Source organism: Helianthus annuus, chromosome 16, assembly GCF_002127325.2.
Source record: "Helianthus annuus cultivar XRQ/B chromosome 16, HanXRQr2.0-SUNRISE, whole genome shotgun sequence".
Taxonomy (NCBI): Eukaryota; Viridiplantae; Streptophyta; class Magnoliopsida; order Asterales; family Asteraceae; genus Helianthus; species Helianthus annuus.
In genome coordinates, this window is record NC_035448.2 from 124,903,963 (window position 1) to 124,921,720 (window position 17,758).

At 37.9% G+C, this 17,758-nt stretch overlaps 1 long non-coding RNA gene across 7 annotated transcripts; it reads left to right on the plus strand.

The window, feature by feature from the left end:
* Positions 1-695: 695 nt before the first annotated feature.
* LOC110916430 lies at positions 696-8,900 on the plus strand. Of its 7 annotated transcripts, none has more exons than XR_004883755.1 (6): positions 696-1,038; positions 1,134-1,178; positions 1,598-1,648; positions 1,819-1,885; positions 1,960-2,283; positions 3,090-4,107. It is a non-coding gene; the product is annotated as an uncharacterized LOC110916430 (long non-coding RNA). The 7 variants fall into 7 exon arrangements; XR_004883754.1 differs by lacking the exon at positions 1,598-1,648 and adding an exon at positions 5,931-8,900 and having other exon boundaries at positions 698-1,038; positions 3,090-3,415; XR_002579737.2 differs by lacking the exon at positions 1,598-1,648 and adding an exon at positions 5,934-8,900 and having other exon boundaries at positions 698-1,038; positions 3,090-3,415.
* Positions 8,901-17,758: the final 8,858 nt, after the last annotated feature.

Genomic DNA, 17,758 nt, shown 5'->3' on the forward strand with positions numbered 1-17,758 from the left:
ATTTTTTTACTTTTCTTTATATTAAATATTTTAGTCTAAGGTTCCTTTTTCATTAAAGTTATATTTAAGATAGAGTTTACATTTCCATTAACAATTACTTTAAAATTAGCATGTCTCGCTGTCCAATTTATTTTTTTTATGGTTTTCGGTCGATGTAAAACATGTTTTATATTCTTTTAAGCATATTTCTTTAGGTTTCTATACGAAACAAAAATAGATATTGACCAAAATCCCGCTATGTAACGCGGGTAATCTTACTAGTTTTATACATTAATCAAATATGTGTGTATTCATATTTTTTTAGAAAAAACAATCTTATGTTTATAAGCTTTCTGTAGGAATTTGAAAAATCTAAGCATAATAGTAATAGCATATTATCTATTCACCTTTATACATGATAATCCTAATTCACTAACTTTAGGAAACCAAAATAAAAAATAAAATAAAAAGATCACACATATTGCTACTGAATATATCTATACATCCTAATAAAGAACATACATAGGGTGGCACATGACACTTTTCTAGCCTCCATTTCACACATGACATTTTTTAGGCTACATTTGACACATGACACTTTTCTAGCCTCCACAATGGTTAGGGAACCATCCCTTATGTTTTCCGGTTTTTTAAGGATCCGTTTACCAATATGGGTCTAAGAACGGATTAGGTATAAATACTGATAACCCGTTTATAGTTTTCATTATTTCCTTAAATCGATTAGGGTTTCTACAACTCAAACCCACCGCTATTTTTCCTTTCTTCGAAAATCCGTCAAATATCAATCGTAACGATTCAAGGTTAGATGTATCTTTACAACGATCGATTCATCCCCATCATCATGGTTATGAAAATCTCACATCAATGCACAATTATAAATAAAACCGTAATTCTCTTTTCATTGTTGCACCAAGAGCGCCACATCTGGCACCATCGGTTTAATCTTTGCTTCGTTGCCGATTTTGGGGTTTTCATCCCCTCGAGTCGTTCTCTGCCTCCCGTCCATTCTATACAAAATTGATTATCTTATTTTTCAAGGTATGATTTCGTCTAATAATCCAATCTATTTCTTTATTTTGTTAGATTTCATAACGAATTTTTGTTTTTGATTCATATATCTCCTCTGCGTTCAGATCCTTCTCTTATCCTTCCATCTTGCTTTCTCTAATAGATCATAGGTACGATTACTTTTTCAAGTTGGTATTAATGTTGATTTTGTGATATTTTGTTCGATTTGATTCTATTACCTTTGACTAGGGTTTTCGAGATTTGTAGTCATTATCTATTTGTTGACAAATGAGGTCAAAGTATTGAACTAGAAGCTCCTTCAGAATGAGCTTCCAAGTCACAAAATTAGGGTTAGGAGTTGGAAAATTACATTCGGTATTTAAACATTCATGTCATTTAAATTATATTGTGTTAACTTTTTTTCCAGATCTATTTTTGTTACATTTTCAAAAAAAAAAGTGTTATGGTTTTCGTATTTTATCCTTTGTTATGCCTTAATCAGTTGTTGTATAAAGATGTTTAAAGTTATTATTTTGTTGTTTACTTTGAATGAAATATAGTTTTTTATGTTTTTTTGTTCACTGTTAAGGTTAGGGACTTAGGGTTGGAATAAGAGAATTTGATTTGTTGATCTGATTTGGTAAGATTTTATTTCAATAATAGAACTATGAATTGTTAGGTTATTTGTTTTAATAGAGATTAATTTTAGAAATCAGGTTATGGCTATCAAACTGTGAAATTGCTAGATATTTGTACATTTGATCGGACCGAATTCTTATTTTTTTCTTTAAAATGGTTGTCCACAATCAGGAGAACATAGATTGCTATTGTAACGAAAGGGACCGGTTTTTATTATTGAGATATAATCGATGCAGAGGTATTATCACTCTACAATTACCACTACTTTCTTCGGCCAATATTGATCTCATTTTACCTTAAATTTTTCTGCAGATAGGTTTCGTATCTTCACAGTTCTTCTTTCCATTGAAGATTGTTTTTCTTCATTCCTCTTTTCATTTAGTTTTTTATTTTAACTTGCGTGGTATTAGGTTTTAGATGATGATACATTCGTCTGGGATCTTGTTTATGGTTACTTGCTTCATGATTGGTTTTGAACTTTCAAAAGTTTAAGATGTTAGTACCTCTAAAGAGATGAACTAGGGAGTTTGATTTAAATTGATTATGTGTTCACTTTTTTAGGTTTGAAATTTGATGATATGCACGAAAGAAAAGCTGAGATGCCTCGCCAAGCTGACGCCTTTATCGCTCATCTGGGTATAGTTTCATTTATTGTTTCATAAAGATTAAAAATCTTGAAAATAATCTTGAAATTTGTTGAATTTTTTCAAGTGGTTATTGTAACTACTGGAAGTCATTACAAGGGTCAAAATTCACCATAAACCCATACGAAAATTAACACCCACAAGTTGTACATTACATATAAAAAGTGGTACTCCAGTGATGTTAGATTTTCCTTTATGTTCTTAAGTTTGTCTTTCTATTGCACCCTTATTCGAAATTGTAAGATTTTTTTTCAATTCTCACCTCGTTATAGATACTTTTCATATATCCATGTGGGTCTCTTGACGTATTATTTTCAGCTCCTAATATAATCAATTCACATATTCTGTTGTTATGGTTTTCTATAATGAGGAAGGCTTTTGTCAATTTTGTTATGGGTCTCTGTTTCAGCCACCACTACTGATGCTCAGACAATAAAGAAAAGGTGTTTCTTTTTTGAATTTCTATCAGTTTTGTTGCTGTATATTTTGTTCATATCATGTGTTAGATGAAATGCTAATGTCATTTTAACTTTTTTTAAAGTCAAATATTTTATTATAGAGATGATTCATCCTCGATCGCACAACAATATAAATCCTTCCTCTCCAAATGAGACAGTCATCGTTCACCGCCCTCCGCCGCTATAAGTTATTTTAACTGGTGTCATGCATGCATGTTTCGATTACATTTTGTGGTGGCTTATAGTTAAATATTGAAATCGTGTGTTCTTCCTTTTTTGTTCTTTTATAAGTTTTTTGTAACTTATCTAATATGGGTGAATTATGTTGGATCTCTAACAGAACCCATTTGATGTACCTTCGAGCCATGCTTATTATGTGGGAACATGGGACGAACTCAAACCTCGACGTACAAGACTGTTTCATGTTCAAAATTCAAATCGTTATCACCTCTACTTAGCCCTTGCAATCGCATTCCACAATTGTTCTCTATCTAGCTAAAGTTTTATGGCTGCATCGTATAAACTACCGCATCACAAAACACATCGGTTATGAACTGCGATACTGCCACAAACACACTGCATTTTCGGCATGTACTATCATATGGTTCCGAATCCATGTCAATTAGGCATTTGAAGTTTCCGATTAAGTTCCGGTTGACAACCCAGGTAACAAAATAACTTATTCGTTTCTTTTGAGTTCCAGTGCATTATAAATTTTGATCTTTAGTTAATTCGTTCGGTTGATGGGGTAATAAATTTGAACCATGTTTATCATATATGTTTTGTATAAGTCCTAAGATCACACAATCTTCAACCTTTTATGTTTGAATCTTAGTTAAAAGCATTAGGGGTTGTCTTAAGCATGTTCGAATCAACTAAAAGTTCAGAAGGTATTTCTTAAGCATACCTTTTATGTTATTACATAGGCCATGGTAACATCGATTTTTGAAAAAGCCAAATACAAGTGATTCTTCATAACCATGACAAATATTGTTCCTTATTACATGTTATGCATATATGAAAGTCAATGTTGACCATTCTATTTAGCCTTTTCTTGAATTAACCCAAGTTATGCAGGCACATAGTCTAGTATGATTTGCCTCATGGTAACATTGACTTTCAAAAAGTCAAAATCAAGGGATTCTTTCAAAGTGGACCAAATTGATCCAAGTATTGGCTGCTACTCTTTCTAATTTTCAAGGAGTGTAACTATAAATTTTGTATGCAAAGGGCTAATGGTATTTTCCTTCCTGTCCATCTCATAAAAAGTCAATTATTGGCATGGGTCTTTGATTTGTGTTATTATATGATGAGGATGGTGGAGAAGTACTTTTGATATGTTAGATTTTTTTTAGTTACTTAAAAACATACACCAATATCAACTTCTTTCTGTTTCATTTGTGCTTACGTTGTAAGCATGCTTTGACCGTTTTTATTTCATAAAATTACAATACCTGACCAATGGTCAAACCTAATTTAAGTCGTAAGAAGTATTTAGAGATTTATTAATGATCTGATTTTCATTATTCAACCTGTGTATAAAAGAAACATTTACATACCTGATTATATAGTTTCATTATATATATATTGGAAACGACTAAAAAAATCTTAATCTGAAAAAAATTATATGAATAAAATTATATGACTGGATGGTTAGGCGGGCAAAATTACAGGCCTGTCCTTGAAGAGCTAGGGTAATTTTGATGTATGTAACTAGCTTTATTTTGTATTCTCCTCTTTATTGCCTTTTTTGTTTTTGGTGGTTGTATTTCTGTCTTAGGTCCTCGCTAAGATGGAGCTGTTTGTGGTTAATGAAATCTCCTTTTGCTGGAAAAAAAAAACTAGAAGCATCCTATGGATTTGCATACATTTTCCTTTAAAACTAATCATATCCAATGGACCTTTGACTTGAAATTTAAGGTCTTTAGGTCGTTTTAACTTTATTAGTTAATAATTTAAATCCAATTATAAAAAATAATTTCATAAAAATATGTTTTTCTTTCATGTAAAAGGAAGAGATTTAATAGGTAGAAACATCTAACTAATTTGCTATTTACTAGTCTATACTTTCTATAAAAGGAGAAATCCTAGTGACATAAGAAAACTGATGTGGCAGCTAGAGAGTCGGTTCAACAATGCTTTTCTTATGTCATTACTGCATAAAGCCTAATATATAAAATCAGTTTAAAACCAAACATGTGCCCTTCATTTAAAAGTCAAACCTAAACACTTCATTCAAAATTAAAACCTTTGCTCTTCATTCATAATTTAAACCTCTGCTCTTCATAACAAAAGCAAACCTCTGGCCAGATTCAAAATTCTGGCTTCAGATTCAAAATTCAAAATTCAAACCATATATTCGAACCATATAAATAACATATATGAATCTAGCTCTACATTCAAATTTCAACTCATCTCTCTCACTCATATCTGCGAGCATCTCTCTCCCTCTCTCAAATGCATAGCTCTCATGATTTAGCCGGTTAATCTCCGATTACAGTTCTTTGTTTGAACATTTGTTGATTCTGTTTACACATTATCGTTCCAATATCATGTGTTCGAACATTTGTTGATTTTGTTTACACATTATCGTTCCAATATCATTGTTCCAACATCGTCGTTCCAATGAAGCTTCCCATCACACATCAACGTTTCAACATCGATGTTGCAATATCATTGTTGCAAGATTGTGAAAAGTTGCATGTGCTACCTTCTTTGATAGGAGAGTTGCAATGTTCCAACATCGTTAAATGCCAATTCAGCTTTTCTTATGTCACTCAGATTTTCTTCTTTTATAGAAAGCATAGATTGTTGCAACATCGTGAAAAGTTATATGTGCTACCTTCTTTGATGGGAGAGTTACATTTTAGGTTTGTGGCATATTTTTATTAACTGTAGTTATACTAATTTAATTTGATTATGAAGAAACAAGTGTTGATAATGTTGATAGTTTTTATTAACAGTCACATTTTATAATATGTTAATATGCATATTGATAGTATTAAATTAAATAAACATACATAGAAAGATAAAAATTTACTGAAATATGCATAAACTATTACACACTAGAGTTAACACTTGCTAGGATTTCGTAGACTCTCGCCTTTTTCCATGTGATTTCATTCTCTCTTTTGTTTTTCAGATAGGTTAGAATGTCACAAATTTTCTGATCCCGTTTTAGTAGTTGTGTCAGAAACTCTTCTACATTCTTCTGGAAATCTGATTGAGGAGAGTGGAAGACTTCATCAAGCAATGCTATATTCCAGGTTTTGTTGTAATTAATGTCATTGATTATGCCTTCATCTGATCTTTTTTCTTTGAATAACCACATCGAGAATTGTGTTTTAACATCGCTGGTGTCTGACCAGTGGTAGAAGCATCTGTTTGCCATCTAGATTTTTGTTGGATTTGCTGATTTGTAACATCCCAAAACGCGAATTTTAAAATTCGTTAGAATGATACCATGTCTAATTAAATAAATACAATAACTAAGTTATTAAACTTGGCTAAATGTCTAATAAAACAATCAAGGGAAAGAATTTGCTACAATTGTGTTCAAGTGACAACTAGAGGGGCCAAGGTTGTCAAAAAGGGGAAAGTTTATGTTTAATAAAAAAATTTAAAACCCAAAACACACATTGAGTGTGTGTGTGGGTGTCGATGTTTGACCAGGAGAGAAGGGGGTCAAACCCTAGATCACAAAATCCATCAAATTGAAAAGGAATTTAAGGGCTAAAAGAATGCATGAACCAGGAATGTCGATCACTTAAGTGTTTCTAACATCAAGTAAGTCAAATTTGGTGTTTTAATGATGTTTGATTAAGTGGGTTTTGTGTAATCTGTGATTATAGTGTAAGATTTAAGCATGAATGTTAGTTATGATGAATGTGTAGATGCTAAAGTATGTTTAATTTTGACTATGATGAAGATTTGGGGAAAACCCATTTGCTATGGGTAGGGTGGCGACATGGGTATACTACCCATGTCAAATTTTATGCAAATTTTGATGTGTTATGATTTATGTGATTGGTTCTTATTAGTTAGATTTAGTATGGTATGAAGTAATGTGATTTTTATTTAGTTGTTAATGACAAGTGAACACAAGAATTAGGGAGATGAGCATGAAAATACTTGTACATTATGTGTCATACACCCAAAATACTACATGCGGGAACCCCGCTAGGCGTGTGACGTACCAGGATCTAACCTCCAATCACATTGAACTATTAACAAGATATTATGAATAAATTCCCATTTATTAAGTTAAAACATTCTCAAACGTAACTCAAAGCTTAACAAGTTCAGCGGAAGCATAAAGTAAACCATTGTTCAATGTTGTAAAACCAAATGTATGACAATCAATAAACTTGTCTCATGTATCCAAACAAAGCTCGACCCATGACTACTCCAGCAATCCCAGACAGCAAGTTCCTTGACCAAGGTATCTAACGACCTGCGAGCACGCAACAAGCGTATCAGCAAAACGTTGGCGAGTTCCAGTTTAATAACAATTCCGAAAATAATGTTGATAATAACTCGATACCGTACAAGATGGCGTCAGATTATTTTGCCCGTCCCCAATTCTCCCTATCAAAGCATTGCTCATGATTAAGGTCATTAGTTCACGCCCGTCCTCTCAGGTACGGTGTGAGGTTGCCAAGCCTAATAGCGCTATCAACTAATACCCCGTTACCTCTCAGGTAACTATTCGGTAGTAGATGGGACTTAAGGTGATAGGAAATGAGTGTATTATCCAACATCCCAGTTTAACCCAAAAGACTTATTCCCTCAGGAATACCCGTTTGATTGTCCCACCCCTGGGACGCATGCTCAAGAGAAGTGAACTCAACTTGGATTGCTCGGTAAATTAAATTACTTGTTCATAGTTGATCAACCACGCCCTAACATGGTTATCAATATCCATAAGTTTTTGTTTACTAGTGAACCACATATTTAACAGATAACATCATATAGCATATAACAGACAACGCATAGCATCACGAAATTAATCATTCAAGTACATGCAGCCTAGGATTGCAAGTTCGTAACCCATAACAAGAAAACAGTCTAAAACGTCAACTGCACAAGTGTGCAGCCAAGGTATGCTAGGCCCAAAAACTCCTTTACAGCCCAAGTCTTGTGCGATTGAAGTGAAGGTGTGTGACCAATCCATCACTTGTGCGATCCAACATGAACATGACCGACCCAATTGCACTTGTGCGATTGGGTCCAGATTCGTGGGCCAGTGGTACGATTCACTAACACTCCGGCCCATGTACCTAGTGTGTGTGTGATTGGGTTTTGGGTTGTGCGATCGGCGTGTGCGGCCCAACTAAAAACCCGGCCTAAGTGTAGACCTGCCCAAAGACTTGTGCGACTGACCCTAGGCTGTGCGATTTATTCCAAATGTGCGACTCTGGGTTTGTGCGGCCCAATATCAATGTTAGGCCCAAGGTGTTGTGCGATCCGGTGTGTTGTGCGATGCTCACCCGGGTGTGCGATTCCATGTGCAAGATCAGTTAAACAATCGCATTAAATGTAGCCAATCAGTTACACAAATATCAAAATAACTCTCCATAAAACCCTACAACCCAAATCATCATCAATCATTAACAAAGTTTTAGCATCAGGATTAACATCCAAACCTACTACCCAACTCGATTAACCCGTTCATCCATTCGTCCAATTCATTATATGCTATCACAATTATATGAACTTCAAACATTCAATAATCATCTTAGACAACTAATTCATGGCAGTAATATTCCAACCCCTCCAAGTGACACTAACAGTTGATATTCAAAACTATTTCGAAATAACTAACAACCACTTATCATACAATCGACCGAATTCAACAAAATTGCTAACCAAAGCCCTAAATCATGATCCTCCTCTAACAATATGAATATTACAAGAATTTATCATGAACTCTTATTGCCATCAAATATCAATCACCAAGAATAACACATTCAATCACACAATAAAAGACCCATTCACAAAGATGATGACTCACCGCAAGATGGTGTGTGCGAGGATGCTAAGATGAACGAGGAGAAGAGCTTCGAATGAGGAGTTCTGTCGTCGATCTCGAGAGAGAGAGGAAGGAGACTACTGATGTGTGTAAAATGCAACATATAAAACACATCAATTAAAGCATAAAACTAACCCTTTTTTAGTACTAATGTTGGAAAAAGAGTGTTTTTGTCTTCCTTTTGTATTTTCAGGATGAAATGAGCTCAAAATCACAAAAGAAGCAAAAAGACTACTAAATCTACCATAAATACAAGAAAAGGAACAAAAGTGAACTGCCCGGACCCTCAACGGCACCTCCCAAGACAAAGAGAAGAGAAACAGAGCCTGAACACGCCCCGTGTCCAGTGAACACGGGGGCGTGCCCAGGAAGCAGCAGAAAAGACAAACCAAGTAGAAGCTTCCATTGCTCACCACGGGGCCGTGCCCAGCGGACACGGGGGCGTGTTGAAAGTACAGCAGGCGCATTAATTGTAATTCGCAATTACAATTAATGAAGAGAGAGAATGTCAGACGGGCACGGGGCCGTGTTCAGCGAACACGGGGCCGTGTCCAGCGTTCTGTTCAGCCTATAAATAGAGGAGCTTGGCTTCATTCTCTCTCATCCCTTGGCACACCACCTCTCTCACACTTCATCCACCACCCATCACCACCATAACACCATCATCCACCACCATCATCCATTGTCCATCATAGAGTGTGTGAGTCGTCTCGGGATCCAAGATTGATCGTAAGAGTTCTTGACAATCAAGGCCATGTTTGCCTAAGTCTCTTACATCACTTGGTGAAGACAAGTGTTTAGTATAATACTTTTTATTTTTAATCTTTTGCACTTTTTATTTGGTTTTGTATTAATGACTTTAATAACTAGTTACTTATGTTGAAGGTGATCTTTCCTTATCGTTTGTCCGTGGTGTCTTGGCATTATTTTACTGTCTATATAAAATAAAAGATTTTCACCATTCATATCTCCACGGTCTATATGGAGGTATGCTGGCTACCTGGTCGGGGGTTAAGGGAACGGTTTGGTAAAGGTCTTGCCCTTGTTCAGCGTTTAGAGGTCCTGCTTGGGACCTGGGTCAAATTTAGTAGGATCTCCTTCAATGCCCATAGGTATTGGATGGCGGGGATCCAAACTCTTTGACCCCCTCATAAGCTAACTACTATTAATACTATAACCCGGCTATTTAGGACTGTATCCCTGCTGACTCAGACTACTTAGCCGAGGGTAACGTCACCGCCAAAAGCGGGGCCTACCATAATTTGCATTAATAACTTAATTCATTATCTTTCAATAATCCAACCCTTTAGGATTGTATCCTTGCTGACTCAAACTACTGGGTTGAGGGTAACGTCACCTCCGAAAAAGGGGCCTACTACAATAACTAAGATAATCTCTTAAACAAGTGCAAAAGTGCGAAAATAATCAAAGGTTATACTAATACACGTGTCGGATCCAAGTGATTCATCTTGTCTATCTGTTTTTATTTTATTTTTCAGCATTTAGTTAGTTTTTATTTTTCTTAGTTTAAAACATTTTTCTAACTTTTTGATTTGATTAGACGTTGAGGATAAACCGGTATTAAAAGCTCTTGTGTCCTTGGACGACCTCGGTATCTTACCAACACTATACTACGTCCACGATGGGTGCACTTGCCCATATGTGTGTTTAGTGTTAGTAAATATCGTGTTTTATAAATTTAAAACTTGGCTAAAAGTGTAAAAAGGGCTTAAAAATATATCTAAAAATATAACACACTTCACGCACATCAAGTTTTTGGCGCCGTTGCCGGGGACACAAGGATTTTAAGAAAGCTTAAAATCGACGGCCTAATCAGTTTTTCAAAACAATTTTTTTTACGCGCGTATTTTTCTGCATTTTAGTTTAGTTTTGCATTTACAGTAGCTTGAACACGGGGCCGTGCTCGCTGAACACGCCCCCGTGCTGCATATTTTAGAGTAGATACCCAGATACAGAGTCTGAACACGGGGCCGTGCTCGCTGAACACGCCCCCGTGCTCAAAGTGACCAGTAAATTTAATTAAAACGCCCAGATACAGTCCCTGAACACGGGGCCGTGTTCACCCAACACGGGGCCGTGTCCAGCTTCTGTTTCCGTCTTATTTTTGTTTTCTGGTCCCGAGACTCAGTTGTAGTCTGTTGAGTGATTCCTATGGATCAATACTCAAGAGATTACAACTACACCTATGATGAGGATGATTATAGGGGTAATTATTGCACTAATTGTCGTAATGCACACTCGGTTCAATATAATAACTCATATCAACCATCCAATTCATACAACCATTATGAGGAACCCAGGTACGAGCCATCAACTTCATACACATCCTATGAAGACCAAAGGTATGAACCTCCTTCCTCATACTCATATTTTGATGAACCAATGTATGAGCCTTCATACTCATACTTTGAAGATTCAACATATGAGCCACCACCTTCATACACTTATTATGAGGAACCATGGCGTGAACAACCCACCTCATATGAGTACTATGAAGAACAAAGTTTCGACCCTTATCCATCATATACTTATAATGAAGAACAATGGTGTGAACCATCTACTTCATATGAGTACTATGAGGAACCAAGGAGCGAACAACCGGATTCAAGCTTAGAGGATCCAAATTCTTTCAATCTCACCGAAGTGACCAATAGGATACTAGAACACATTAAAACTATCGAACGTTGCATGAAAGAATCTCGCGCAAGGGAAGAGGAATCCCGCGCGAGAGAAGAGTTAAAAAGTAATAAAAACGTAGAGGTAGTTGAAAATGTAAAAATGGAAGAACAAGAAAGTGAAAAAACAGACACATGAGTTAAACAACGAAAATGGTGAGTCCGATAATGTTAAAATTCAAGAAGAGTCTAATTTAGAGGAAATTATTCTCTTATCACCTACTTTCGAAAACCATTGTTTAATAACCCCTCATGCCAAGTTTTTAAAAGAGTTAAACACTAGTGCTAAAATCAAAGAAATGGTAAGTGTTAAGTTAACTAATGATCAAACCTCGCTAATAAAAGAAGATCCTTTTGAAATTAACATCACACCGGTTCCATGTTTCTTTCAAAATTCGTTTATTAGTAATGTCACTATTGATAAAGATCTTTGTGTTAACATAATGCCCAACTACATTTTTGAAAAGTTAAGTATTAGTGATTTTACTCCACTTCAAATACCCATTTTTCTATCCGACCGAAAAGTAATGAAATCAATCGGTGTAGTCGAAGATATTTTGGTTCAAACAAATCAAATGGTAATCCCAACCGACTTCGTCATCTTAGATGATGCCCCCCTAGTCTTGGGAAAACCTTTTGTACAAACTCACAAAGCTTTGAAAAACCGGAAATTCAACAATCTAACTCTTCAATTAGGGGCATTCAAAAGGAGCATAGATCTTGAGCGCTCAATGAAATATCCTTTTGGCAACAATGACCCCCTAATTGAAGATGAAGCTGAACCACCTGATACAAACCACGAGGAAGACCACTTTGTCGACGAAGAGGTAGCCATAGAACAAACTTTTAAAGTTCTTGATCTAGATGAGCCACAAAATAAGGTGTCTCCTAAAGACCCACCCATCGAGCTCAAAGAACTCCCTAAAGGTTTGGAATATGCTTTTCTAGGCAAAGATGGTAGTCTACCTGTAATTATTTCGTCTAAATTAACTAGCATAGAAAAAGAAAAATTAGTTAACCTACTTAAAAAACACAAAAATGCGATCGCTTGGAAGCTTGTAGATATTAAGGGAATAAGTCCTTCCATGTGCACGCACAAAATTTTAATGAATGATGACTACAAAACAGTAATTCAACCACAACGAAGAGTGAACCCCAATGTTCAAGAAGTGGTTAAAAATGAAGTCATCAAACTACTCGACGCCGGACTAATCTACCCTATCTCCGATAGCCCGTGGGTAAGTCCCGTCCAAGTAGTCCCAAAGAAAGGAGGTATGACGGTAATAACTAACGAGAAAAATGAATTAATACCCACAAGAACCGTCACAGGATGGAGAGTCTGTATAGACTATAGGAGATTAAATGAAGCAACAAGGAAAGACCACTTTCCTCTGCCCTTCATTGATCAAATGTTAGAAAGATTATCCGGTCATAAATTTTATTGTTTCTTAGATGGTTTTTCAGGTTACTTTCAAATACCGATAGCACCAGAAGACCAAGAGAAAACAACTTTCACATGTCCCTACGGAACTTTTGCATATCGACGCATGCCATTCGGTCTATGTAATGCGCCTGCAACATTCCAACGTTGTATGGTCGCCATTTTCCATGATATGATTGAAAAAACCATGGAATTCTTCATGGATGACTTTTCCATCTTTGGAGACTCATATGATCAATGCCTCGATAATCTTGAACGAATGCTATCCCGATGTGAGGAAACTAACCTCGCCCTTAACTGGGAAAAATGCCATTTCATGGTAACAGAGGGAATAGTACTCGGACATAAAATCTCAAGCGAAGGAATGGAAGTTGATCGAGCAAAAATCGAGACCATATCTCGATTACCTCCTCCATCCTCCGTGCGAGCAATCAGAAGTTTCCTAGGGCATGCCGGATTCTATAGAAGGTTTATCAAAGACTTTTCGAAAATTTCAAGACCTCTAACAAAATTGCTTGAAAAAGATGCACCCTTCATCTTTGACAAGGAATGCAATCAAGCATTTCTGACCCTCAAGGAAATGCTAGTCAATGCACCTATCATGATAGCACCAGATTGGAAATTTCCTTTCGAAATCATGTGCGATGCAAGCGACTTTGCTGTTGGAGCAGTCTTGGGACAAAGAAAAGAAAAACATTTCCACCCAATCTATTATGCTAGTAAAACTCTAAATGATACACAAGAAAATTATACAACTACAGAGAAAGAGTTACTAGCGGTGGTGTTTGCTTTTGATAAATTTCGTTCTTATCTTGTTCTTTCTAAAACAATAGTTTATACAGACCATGCAGCCATCAGGTACCTCTTCAAGAAGCAAGACGCAAAACCCCGTTTGATAAGGTGGATTCTACTCCTCCAGGAATTCGACATCGAAATCAAGGACAAAAGAGGAGCAGAAAACACTGCTGCAGATCACCTCTCACGCCTAGAAGACCCAGCTTTGGAGACAACCAGGGGCGAGCAAATCAACGAAAAATTTCCCACGGAGTCCCTGGAAATGATGGAAAGCAGACAAGAACCATGGTATGCCGACTACGCTAATTTCTTAGCCAGCGGTATAGTCACCAAAGGATGGCCACATCATCAAAGAAAGAAATTCTTTGCTGATGTAAAGCATTACTTTTGGGAAGACCCCTATCTTTTCAAAATGTGTGCCGATCAACTCATCCGAAGGTGTGTCCATGGTAATGAAGCACGAAGAATACTCCGTCATTGTCATGAAAGTCCATACGGAGGACATCATGGTGCCGCAAGTACCGCAAGAAAGGTATTTGATTCGGGATTTTACTGGCCAACCATTTACAAGGATGCACAAAACCTTGTAAAGACATGTGATGCCTGCCAAAGATCGGGTAATATTTCTTCCAAAAACGAAATGCCTCAAAATGGCATTCTCGTTTGTGAAATCTTTGATGTGTGGGGACTCGATTTCATGGGACCTTTCCCGCCTTCAAAAGGAAACAAATATATACTTGTGGCGGTCGATTACTTGTCTAAATGGGCAGAGGCCGAAGCTCTTCCAACAAATGATGGAAGAGTAGTAGTAAAATTCCTAAAAAAATTGTTCTCACGTTTCGGCACACCAAAGGCATTAATAAGTGATAGAGGTACCCATTTTTGTAATCATCAACTCGAAAAAATCTTAACAAGATATGGGGTCTATCACCGGGTCTCAACAGCATATCATCCTCAAACAAATGGGCAAGCCGAAGTGACTAATCGAGGTTTAAAACGAATACTTGAGAAAACCGTAGGGATAAATAAAAAAGAATGGGCTGACAAACTAGACGACGCTTTATGGGCTTTTCGAACTGCTTATAAAACCACTATAGGCACAACCCCATATAAACTAGTCTATGGAAAAAGTTGTCACTTGCCAGTAGAAATCGCTCACAAAGCCTACTGGGCAATAAAAAACGTAAACTTAGATTTAGAAGTTGCCGGTAAGAATCGATTTTGTCAAATAAATGAATTAGAAGAACTTAGGAATTATGCATATTCTAACTCCGAAATTTATAAGGAAAGAATGAAAAATTTGCATGATAAATATATTAAATCCAATGAATTTCGGGTTGGAGACCAAGTTCTATTATTCAATTCGCGACTTCGATTGTTTCCTGGTAAGTTAAAATCTAGGTGGTCGGGACCTTTTTCAGTCACCCATGTTTTTCCACACGGTGCAGTAGAAATTAAAACTCGAAATGGAACACCATTCAAAGTCAATGGCCAACGGCTGAAACTCTACAGGGGATCCATTGAGGATGAGGAAGAGGAAATCGCACTTCAAACGGTCAACGAATAAACTCATACCCGACATGTTACAGGTAAGTATACATTCGAAACTGGTAAAATCATCTAACCATTATTCGGAGATAAGGGGCATGCACACAAGCACGTAAAAAAAAAAAAAAAAAAAAAAAAAAATTAAATTTTTCACCCGGCACGGGGCCGTGTTCGCTGAACACGGGGCCGTGTCGAGGCGACTGTCGGGATAAAACCCTCTTTTTCTATCAGTTACACCATTCCACACGCCCCGTTTCGCCGAGAACTCTCTGGTTTAGAGCGATTTTCTGCGGATTTCGAACGTTACCACCAAGCCTAACAACGTCAAGGTATGATTCTATCCTTCTTAGTAGTTAGATTAGTTACTTGCATGTAGTTAAAACATCAAAAATTGGGGGAAATCTAGGGTTCTTCATGTTCATCCGGATCGAACTCAAAATTTTTGATGAAAATTGTTAGTAGTAGTTTAGAGTAGAGTAATAGGAAGTAAATAGCCATGTATTGTTGATAGATTTGTCCGATTTCCAACTAAAAACACAAACCCTTGTTCTTGAACCGAAAAACTCAAAATTGAAAGGGTAAATGGTTTGATTTTGGAAAAATGACACTTAGGGTTTCATTTTCGGGGGAAACCGCTGCTATTAGGCTAAAAATTTTCAGGTTTTCGAAACCGGGACGAAAAAATGAAAATTAGGTGTTACAGACGCCTGAACACGGGGCCGTGTTCGCTGAACACGGGGCCGTGTCCAGCCCACTGTTTGCAGTTTTCAACCCGAATTTCCATGTTTCGCACTAACTTTTGTTGTATTCTTTTCAGATGTCCAAATTCACACGGTTCAATGCCAGCGAACTTGACGCCAGGGCTCGCTATGAGGTCCTACAAACAAGGCCCGAAGAATATCCAAGGCGGGCATGTACCGATCTTCTGACAATGGTAAACCAACTGGACCGCTTCAACAACATAGTGACGGGTCCACTGCACGTTGCATTGACTACCCGACTTCGGTCGGTCCACCAATGCACATTGGAGTTCTATAGCACGTTCATCTTCAACTCGAGACGCGACCCGTTTGATCATGAGGCGGTCGAGTTTCGATGTGGGGGTACGACCTATAGAACCTCCATGGCACAGTTCGGATCAATCATTGGGCTGTACAAAGACGAAGAAGCGGGGAACGAAGAGAATACCGGGGGATTGCGAGATTTGGACGCAACAGAACGCCAAGCCGCATGGGCTCAAATCGGTGAGGGGGTCTACAACTCCAGCAGCACAAAGAGTACCAAACTGAGAGACCCGTTATATCGCTACATCCACAGGCTCCTCACGTACTCGCTAAACCAACGCCATGACAGTAGTGGCGTTGTTGGGGTTAGAGATTTGGTTGTCCTTCACTGCATCCACAACCGGAAGCCTCTCGATGTTCCTTACCTCCTACTGCGGAACATGCACTTGAACCGCCTTGCCTCTGCTCCTACACCAATCTTCTTCGGGGGATGGGTGTACCGTCTTTTCAAGCACTTCGCGAACATCCCGAAGTCCTTCGAAAGGAGCCCATGGTCGGGACGGGTTGATTACCATATCTGCCGGGCCATGAACTTGCTCTATGAAGCGGAGGACGGGACGGTGAGCTTTCAAAGGACGCAAGGCTACGCATGGAACCCGCAAGAGGCTCTAGTTCTTCATGCACCACCTCCACAGTACCAATACCCTCCCCAAGGCGAACAGGGTCAATCCTCCTCTCAAGGAGGCGGTTTTCCTAATTTCCAAAGTTTGCATGATCTTTTGCAGGAAAACCTCATGTGCACCCGGAACACCTACAACCTCGCCAACAACACACACCTCCGGGTAGGAGCTATCGAACGCAGCGTCAACGACATACAAGATGACATCGGTAGCATCCGGGAGTACATGGCGAGGCAGGGAGGCGGAGGTGAAGACAGTGATGAAGATATGGAGTAGGAGGCCGGGAGGAGCAAAGGGCTAGCTGGTTATGGGCCCACAGGTTTGATTACCCTTCCTATCGAACAATTCATGGCCTGCGTGCCATTTGTCAAGACAATTTACTTTCCTTAACTCTTTTCTTTTTATTTTTACTTTGTTTTTACTTTGTGTTGGATAATGTTTAACTATGGTAAGATTAGGATGTTTGGTGCTTCGTTGGATGGTATTGAATGCTTGAACAGGTGCAATGCAAGGGTTAGAATGCTAAACATTAGCACTCGCAGCCCTAGGAGGAAGAAACCGGGAGAAAACCATATTTTTATGGCTAACAGACTGTCCACACGGGGACGTGTTCAGCCGACACGCCCCCGTGTCCATCTCCCAGATCTGCTGTTTGGCTACTGACCTGCAGATTTTTTTGTCGAACACGTGGCCGTGTTCACCCAACACGCCTCCGTGTTCACCCTCTGTAAGTTCTTCGTTACTGGCAGTTCTCCACGGGGCCGTGTTCAATGGACACGGGGCCGTGTCCAGAGCACCAGTAACACAAAACTTT